The 8,820-nt window shown below is 36.8% G+C and overlaps 1 long non-coding RNA gene across 1 annotated transcript; it reads right to left on the reverse strand.

Annotated features, from left to right (window-relative positions):
- Window positions 1-359: 359 nt before the first annotated feature.
- LOC115596148 (uncharacterized) lies at window positions 360-7,640 on the reverse strand. The gene is made up of 3 exons (XR_003986853.1): window positions 7,533-7,640; window positions 1,443-1,601; window positions 360-653 (listed from the first exon to the last, which is right to left on the reverse strand). It is a non-coding gene; the product is annotated as an uncharacterized LOC115596148 (long non-coding RNA).
- Window positions 7,641-8,820: the final 1,180 nt, after the last annotated feature.

Here is an 8,820-nt window from a genome sequence, read left to right on the forward strand (position 1 = left end):
AGATGTTTCTGCAGATGTATAAGATATAAAGACGCAGTTTATCTTCAGGCTCCGCCCCCTCGCAACAACACAGGACACAAACAGGAACATTAACTATGAAGCAAAGGTTGAAATTAGCATCTGACAGAGTTTAAAGCTTCTGAAGGCCGACGCACTCGATCTGAAATACAGAAAACAGAAAACAATCGTTCTTAAATTAAATCTAGACGACGTTAAAATACAGAAACATTAAATAACTTCAGTGTAAATTAAACACAAGCAAACAAATGTTGAAACATTTAAAGAACAGAACAACGAATCACGATTTGATCAGGATAAAAACACATTTTTATTAAAGATGATAATAATAAACTGTGCTGCGTTCACTGACTGTCAGCAGGGTGGGAAAATACCAAAGTCCACGAAAAATCACATTAAATTTAGATCAGAAGTGGAGAGTTTGAGAACAAGTCATCACTTTCGGTCCGGTTCTGATTTTTAAAGCTTCTATTGGAGGTTGAACAGAACCGGACCGGCTCGTCTGTGTCCTCGCTGCAGAGACCCGGTGGTTTGAGTCCGACCTGTGACCTGCTCGTCGTCCTCCCCTCCTCCTCTCTCGTCCTGTTTCCTCTCTCAGATGTTCAATAAATCCATGAAACATCGCAAAAAAATAACTGAAACAGAAAGACAGAAAATAACTTCACGTTCAAGACGTTTATTTGCTGCTCTGCCGTCTTTAACTCTTTAAGAAAACAAGCAAATCAACTAAAATAGATCACTTCAGTCATTTATAAATGAAGAAAATCATATTGTTTTAGATTTACTGCTGGATTTAATTCTGAATGTGTAGATTTGTCAACTTTTAGACTTTTAAAACTATTCGAGGAACTTTCTCAGATGAAGTGAAGCTTTTCTGTTTATAAAACGTCATAAAATCCATCGTTGATTAAACTTGAATTGAACATTTGTTTATTATAAAAGTGGAAACAATCACACAATTGTTTGATAAATGATTCAGAAGCATTTTCTTGCTCGTTAACAGTGAAAGAACTGTTAATAAAGTTTATTAATGTTTCATTTTCTGTTTCTTATCAACTGTCTCAAATAAAAAAGCTTCATTTTATTCAGTTTAAGTTCTTAAAATAGTTTTTAGAGATCTGAATGTTACACTTTTGTTCTCTTCTGACTCAACATGTGAATATTTTAGATCCATTAAATCATCAGTGAGTCTTTAATTCTGTTATTTTCTTTATTTAAAAGTCTGTCAGCTGCTGGAAGTCGTTAGTTTGAGTCGATCACATCGTGAGCAGATGAAAACTGTTTCCAGATCTGCCGAATGAGTAAAATAACTGCAAACTTTAGTTTAATTAACTGTTAATGTGACATTTCTGAACGCTGGTTGTCTAAACACACTCGAGGCTTCGTGTCTTTAACGAGCAGCAGATTCTTCAGCCGTCACTCACAAACAACAACAACATGGAGGCGACAGGAAGTGACAGCCGCTGTCAGCGTCCGTCTGTCCGTCTGCGTCCGAGCTGATGATGACGAGCTTCACTCCACACGTTTACACCTCACTTTTATTCTGAAATGATGTCCGGAGGATCAAACTTCCTGCTGCGTTTCTGTCAAACAAACAAAGTGCAGTAAAGTTTCTGCTCACAGCTGATCGGTCGCGTCAGGATTCAACCGCCTCCTCCTGAAACTGACGATTATTCATTTATCCAGGTGAAACCTCGTACGACTGCAGGATTATTAATCTGATCGGACTCAGATCAATAACACGGACGTTATATTTAGGATTTATCACATAGTTTACATGTTCTGTGACATATTTATTTACCAGTTACTCTGTAGATTCTGAATCAGAGCGTTTTATTATTATTATCAATTATTTAACGGCAATCAGATGAAAAAAATCACTGAAAGAAAAGAAAAATACAGAATAATCGAGTTTATACGTTTATAATTTCCTTTTTTATAATTAAATACATTTAATATCAGATACTGAACTATTTTTATTGTGGTATTATTTATGTTTGTTTCTTTGATTTTCACCAAAGTAATATTTCAACACCGTGTATTTTCATTTTGCATAAAGAGTCGTTTTTGTTTTTATACTTTAAAGAACATTTTGTAGATAAAATGTTCTTTTCCTGTTTTAAATACAGAGTATTTTAATTGTTCAGTCAAATCTCTCAGTCCGTCTCATTTCCTGCTTCCTTCCTCCTCTTCACTACTTTCTGTACATGTTACTCGACACTTGATGACTTTAGTTACAGTTACTTTACAGATTACATGCTGCATCAGAGTTACAGTATTTTAAATTAATTTATTTTATCAGACATGAAATGTAAAAACAACTGAAGTGATTGTGATGATGTGAAACATGCTGAACATTGTAAGTGACGAGCAGCCGGGCCGATACCGGGTCGACCCACAGAACACACACGGCTGGTACTTCCTGTTACTGGTACTTCTGATACTTCACTACATTTAACATCAGATACTCTGAGACTTTTACTCGAGTACTTTCACTTTGACCAGAGTCGTATCTTAACAGCGCGTCTTTATTTGACTGCAGTGTGAAGTTTAACACGACGAGGCCGTTTGACACAAAGAGACGTTTTCATTCTGATACTTTAAACTACTTTTGTAACTAAAATACTTTTACTGAAGTCAGATGTTAAATACAGAGTTTATTTTGTGTCATTGCTGCTTTTACTTCAGCGGAAGATCTCAGTTACTTCTCTTTAATCTACGTGTGGAAAATCAACTTTTACTTTTATTACCAGATAATTAAATACTTTTACTCTGGTAGTTTTATTTTGATACTTTAAAAAACATTTTGTAGCTAAAACTTCTGTTTGTTTTTTTACTAAACTCAGATTTTAAATGCAGAATATGTTTTGTGATACTTTCGTTGGTGACTTTGTGATTATTGTGATTTCAGCTTCTTGTGTTTGTTCGTCTCGTCATCGTTGTTACAAACATCTGAAGACATTTTCTGTCTCATTTTGTGGAAAACTTTGATGTTGATTATTAAAAGTTAACGATCTCACAGACGTTAAAATGAGACGATTCACTGAAACAAACAAATGAAATTCAGCCTGTGGACGTTCCTGCGGCGACACTGTGAAATCTGACAAACTGATCATCTCCTGAAACTTTCACAACTTAAATTTAGAAATAGTCGACTTTTCTTGTGATTCTGGATCTTTAGTTTAAAGTCGGCTGGTAAAACTTTCGTTGTTCGACAGATATTTGAACGTCTCGATCACAGCCGAGTGTTTTTGTCTTTTTGAGACGCGGCATCATGAATTCAAAATTGCGTCGTGACCGCGTGTCTCTGAAATAACCGTTCAGTATTTTATTCTCAGGAAAGCCGACATATAAAACAACATTTCTACTGTAAATAAAGAGTTTTATTCTCAGTTTCGTGATATTTTCTTCCTCACGAACGTCGTCCACTGCAGCAGATTTCACACACTGAAGAGTTGATTCCACCTGCTTTAAATTCACACTTATTTCTGCATGTTTTATTTTGAATTATAATTAAACTTCCACTTGAGTGGCTTCAGCAACATTAGATCCATTTCAGATTTGATCTAAATTTAGGTTAACTTTGTCTAAATGTAGGTCGAGAGGTGGAGCAAACCCTGCGGCTCGCAGTGTTCCCTGAACACAGCTGGAGTTTCATTCACCGAGAAGAGATGCTAAAGACAAATTTAATTAAAATCGTGTTTAACATCTTATTTAGTTGAAACTTGTCGTCAGTACCGGTCCGGTTCTCTCCAGATAACATGTTCTTGGATCACTGGTGACTCCTTTGAATTAACAAATACTGAAAAATGAAGTTATCAACATGATTTTAACTTATTAAAGAGTAAAATCAAATATTAAATAAATGATATCTGTGTGATTTAATAAGACTTCTCATCATTGTCTGATGTGAGCGAACAGAACTGATCCTGCAGCGGGTCGGCTGATGATCTGACGTCTCTTTCAGAAGGATCTTGAACGCTCGGATGGTTCTGAACACACGAGAGTCCAGATTGAACACTTTGTGATGAAACTCCGTCTCGTTCAGTCGCTGGAGTGGAAACAGAACCAGCTGCTGCAGTTTGAGTTTGTTTCAGAGAGATTTCACCGGCAGCGACGGGAAGCTGATGATCTTTATCTTCTGTGAAGCTTCTGAACACAGAACGGGTCTCCAGAACAACAAGACGTGTGAGAGGTTCAGGAGTGTGAACGCACCGCAGAGTCTGTTTGTGTCATATTTTACATTTTCGTAATTTTACACGACAACGATGATCAACAAACGTCTGTGAACGCGTCGCTGTGTTCGTCTGCTGGCTGCCGTTCAGCTGCGGCTCTGCCAAGATGTTTGTAAAGCCGATGAAGAGATTAACGAACATAAGAAGCTGAAATCACAATAATCAGAAATGATGCAGAGCCATCAGAAGTAACTGAGGCCGAAGAAGTAACTGAGATCCTCTACTCAAGTAAAAGTAGCTTAAAAAATACAAAGAACAAACAGAAATCACAAAAAACACCAACGAAAGTATCACAAAAAATATTCAGCATTTAAAATCTGACTTTGATTAAAAGAACAGAAGTTTTAGCTACAAAATGTTTTTTAAAGTATCAAAATAAATCTACTAGTAAAGTAAAAGTATTTAATTACCTGGTAATAAATGTGCTGAAGAATCAAAACTTTATTTTACACACGTAGATTAAAGAGAATAAGAAGTAACTGAGATCTACTTAAGTAAAAGTAGCAATAACACAAAATCTGACTCGGCTGTGATCGAGAAGTTCAAATATCTGTCGAACAACGAAAGTTTTACCAGCCGACTTTAAACTGATGATCCAGAATCACAAGTGAAGTCGACTATTTCTAAATTTAAGTTGTGAAAGTTTCAGGAGATGATCAGTTTGTCAGATTTCACAGTGTCGCCGCAGGAACGTCCACAGGCTGAATTTCATTTGTTTGTTTCAGTGAATCGTCTCATTTTAACGTCTGTGTGATCGTTAACTTTTAATAATCAACATCAAAGTTTTCCACAAAATGAGACAGAAAATGTCTTCAGATGTTTGTAACAACGATGACGAGACGAACAAACACAAGAAGCTGAAATCACAAATATCACAAAGTCACCAACGAAAGTAGCACAAAACATGTTCTGCATTTAAAATCTGAGTTTGATTAAAAGAACAGAAGTTTTAGCTACAAAATGTTTTTTAAATATCAAAATAAAACTACCAGATTAAAAGTATTTAATTACCTGGTAATAAAAGTAAAAGTTGATTTTCCACACGTAGATTAAAGAGAAGTAACTGAGATCTTCTTAATTTTACACGACAACGATGATCAACAAACGTCTGTGAACGCGTCGCTGTGTTCGTCTGCTGGCTGCCGTTCAGCTGCGGCTCTGCCAAGATGTTTGTAAAGCCGATGAAGAGATTAACGAACATAAGAAGCTGAAATCACAATAATCAGAAATGATGCAGAGCCATCAGAAGTAACTGAGGCCGAAGAAGTAACTGAGATCCTCTACTCAAGTAAAAGTAGCTTAAAAAATACAAAGAACAAACAGAAATCACAAAAAACACCAACGAAAGTATCACAAAAAATATTCTGCATTTAAAATCTGACTTTGATTAAAAGAACAGAAGTTTTAGCTACAAAATGTTTTTTAAAGTATCAAAATAAAACTACCAGAGTAAAAGTATTTAATTATCTGGTAATAAAAGTAAAAGTTGATTTTCCACACGTAGATTAAAGAGAAGTAACTCAGATCTTCCGCTGAAGTAAAAGCAGCAATAACACAAAATAAACTCTGTATTTAACATCTGACTTCAGTAAAAGTATTTTAGTTACAAAAGTAGTTTAAAGTATCAGAATTAAAACGTCTCTTTGTGTCAAACGGCCTCGTCGTGTTAAACTTCACACTGCAGTCAAATAAAGACGCGCTGTTCAAATACGACTCTGGTCAAAGTGAAAGTACTCGAGTAAAAGTCTCAGAGTATCAGATGTTAAATGTAGTGAAGTATCAGAAGTACCAGTAACAGGAAGTACCAGCCGTGTGTGTTCTGTGGGTCGACCCGGTATCGGCCCGGCTGCTCGTCACTTACAATGTTCAGCATGTTTCACATCATCACAATCACTTCAGTTGTTTTTACATTTCATGTCTGATGAAATTAATTCATTTAAAATACTGTAACTCTGATGCAGCATGTAATCTGTAAAGTAACTGTAACTAAAGTCATCAAGTGTCGAGTAACATGTACAGAAAGTAGTGAAGAGGAGGAAGGAAGCAGGAAATGAGACGGACTGAGAGATTTTACTGAACAATTAAAATACTCTGTATTTATAAATCTAACTTTAGAAAAAGTAAAGTATATTAGTTACAACATGTAATTTAAAGTATCATAAATAAAACAACTCTTTATGCAAAATGGTTGTTGTAAAAAGTACTCGACAGTTGTACTCGAGTAAAAGTAAAGTTACAGTGTTAAAATATTACTTTGGTGCAAATTAAAAGTATTTAAGTTTCTGCTATTAAATGTACTGAAGTATCAAAAGTAAAAGTATCTTGCACATGCAGCTAATACTCTATTACCGGCCTGCCTGGTAATCTATTACAATATATATATATTTTTTTTCTTTCTGATTTTCAGAATCTGTTTTTTTTATCTCATTGCCGAAAGATGAATTTAAAAAAACTCGACTTCGTCTCTGACGCAGAATGTAATCTGTAAAGTAACTAGTAACTTAATGCATCAAATAAATGGAGTGAATAATAAAAGCAAATGAAACGCACGCAGGTTATACTCTTCAGTCATGTGATCAGCTCTGATGTTCAGTGTTCTTCTGATTATTGGAATCATTGTTTTTTTTCTGTTGTTAATTTTTAAATGAATTTAAAAATATACGACTGTAACTCTGATGCAGCATGTAATCTGTAGGTATCGCATGAATGTAATAGAGTATAAAGTGCAGTGTTTTCCTCCAGATAATAAAAGTTAGTTAATTTTTAGTCAATAAAGTGACTGTTGAAGAAGTGATAAGATATTTATTGAAGGAAACACTCGCTGCAGTGTGCTGAGGATAAACTTTGTTCTTTATGTTTATTAAGTTAAAAAAATCAATAAGATGATAAAAACAGAATAAAATACTTTAGAAGAAACTCTGCATTCAGAATCAAAAGTATTAATATTAAAACAAATCAACACATTGTACAAAATGTCACAGTTGTGTTGTAATTATCATATTTATATTAATGAATTATTTATTGTTATTTTCAAAACTTATATTATTTGGTATTTTCGATCTTTTAACATTTTATATTTCACAAACTTAAATTCTGCCCTGAGAGGACGTTTGAAGTCACAACTGAACCTCCAACAACCAACAACATCATTAATCTTAATTAAATCTTATCGTTCGAAGTCGTTTGACATCAGTAAACCTGCAGCATGAAGTCAGAGGAAACTATAAAATATTAATAAGAAGAAATAAATGAAACAATAATAAACGTGTTCAGACGTACCTGAGAGCAGTTTGTGTCTCGTCCACATCTGATTAATAACATTTACAGTGTTATTCACATTTTGTTGTGTTTGAATCTTATCGAACATTCAGGCTTTTATTCTTAAAGTTTGCAGCAGCAGCAGCAGCAGCAGCAGATAGACGTGGCGGCCGGTGTTAAACTGGCTTCATGATATCACAGGAGGACGTTGTTCTGCCTCCCGCTGAGATCTGAACTCATTATCTGAGCCAGCAGGACGGACGCGGCTCGTTCATCAGGAAGTGGAAACGTTACAGTCAGACGGGACAAAATGTCCGAATGTTCAGCGGGAGATCGACGCGTCTCCTTCAGATCTGATCTGATTTGAGTAACTGACTCGTGATGTTTGACTGCTGGATGATTGTTGTGAATATGAACTGTGATATTCGAGGATGTTTGCAGCAGTTTGTCTGGTTCTGCTGCGTGTTGAAGCTCTGGAGGTCGTTCGGCCCTCACGTCTTCGTCCTCTCTCGTCCCGGTGTTCGTCGGGCTGCACGGGCCGGGATTAGCTGAGTGGAAGTCGGTGCTAATGACCTGTGAAGGACTTTGTTTGGCAGCTCGGGGGTCAGCGGCTCTGGCAGTCACCCTTTAAACTTCAGCTTTGCAGCAGCTTAGAAGCCACTTAACAAAGAGTCTGAAGAGGCAGACGGCCGAATCACCCGCGACACGGACGCACACCTCCCAAATAACCTCTAAACCTGAACAGGCTGCAGAGATACAGATCACCAGGGTCCACGTACATGTTTCTGCAAAACACAGATTCAAGATATGATTTGTTGCAACCAACAGTTTGATTTTTGTCTGATCGGGTTTCAGCACAAAAACTTCTGGATTGAGTTAGAAAAAGATGTTTCAGCTTAAAATATCTGGTTTTGTCAGCAGGAACACGTCTGGAAACGTCCTGTTAAATATATCCATGTGGAAACACAGTCTGAACACTGGTCTGTGGCTGTGGCTCCATCAGCCTACAGGGAGGAGATGACGGGGCGGACTGTTCCTTTAAACGGCCGCCGCTGCTGCTGCCAATCAACACGTGGCATTCAGCGCGGCGGTCAAAGTGTTTCTCTGGTGTCAGACTCGCTGTGTGCTGAATCAAAGGAAGTTGAGCGTGACAGAAACCAGACACCGAAGTAGACGATGTTTGAAACCACGTCGCACTTTTTAATTTTTCATCACACACACACGCCGGCGGGCTCCATCATCACGTCCCCCCGGAGACCCGCCGCCGCCAGCCTCCAGTATCGATTATTAACAGACAACACGATGTCAC

This window comes from Sparus aurata, chromosome 15 (genome assembly GCF_900880675.1).
Source record: "Sparus aurata chromosome 15, fSpaAur1.1, whole genome shotgun sequence".
NCBI classification, from domain to species: Eukaryota; Metazoa; Chordata; class Actinopteri; order Spariformes; family Sparidae; genus Sparus; species Sparus aurata.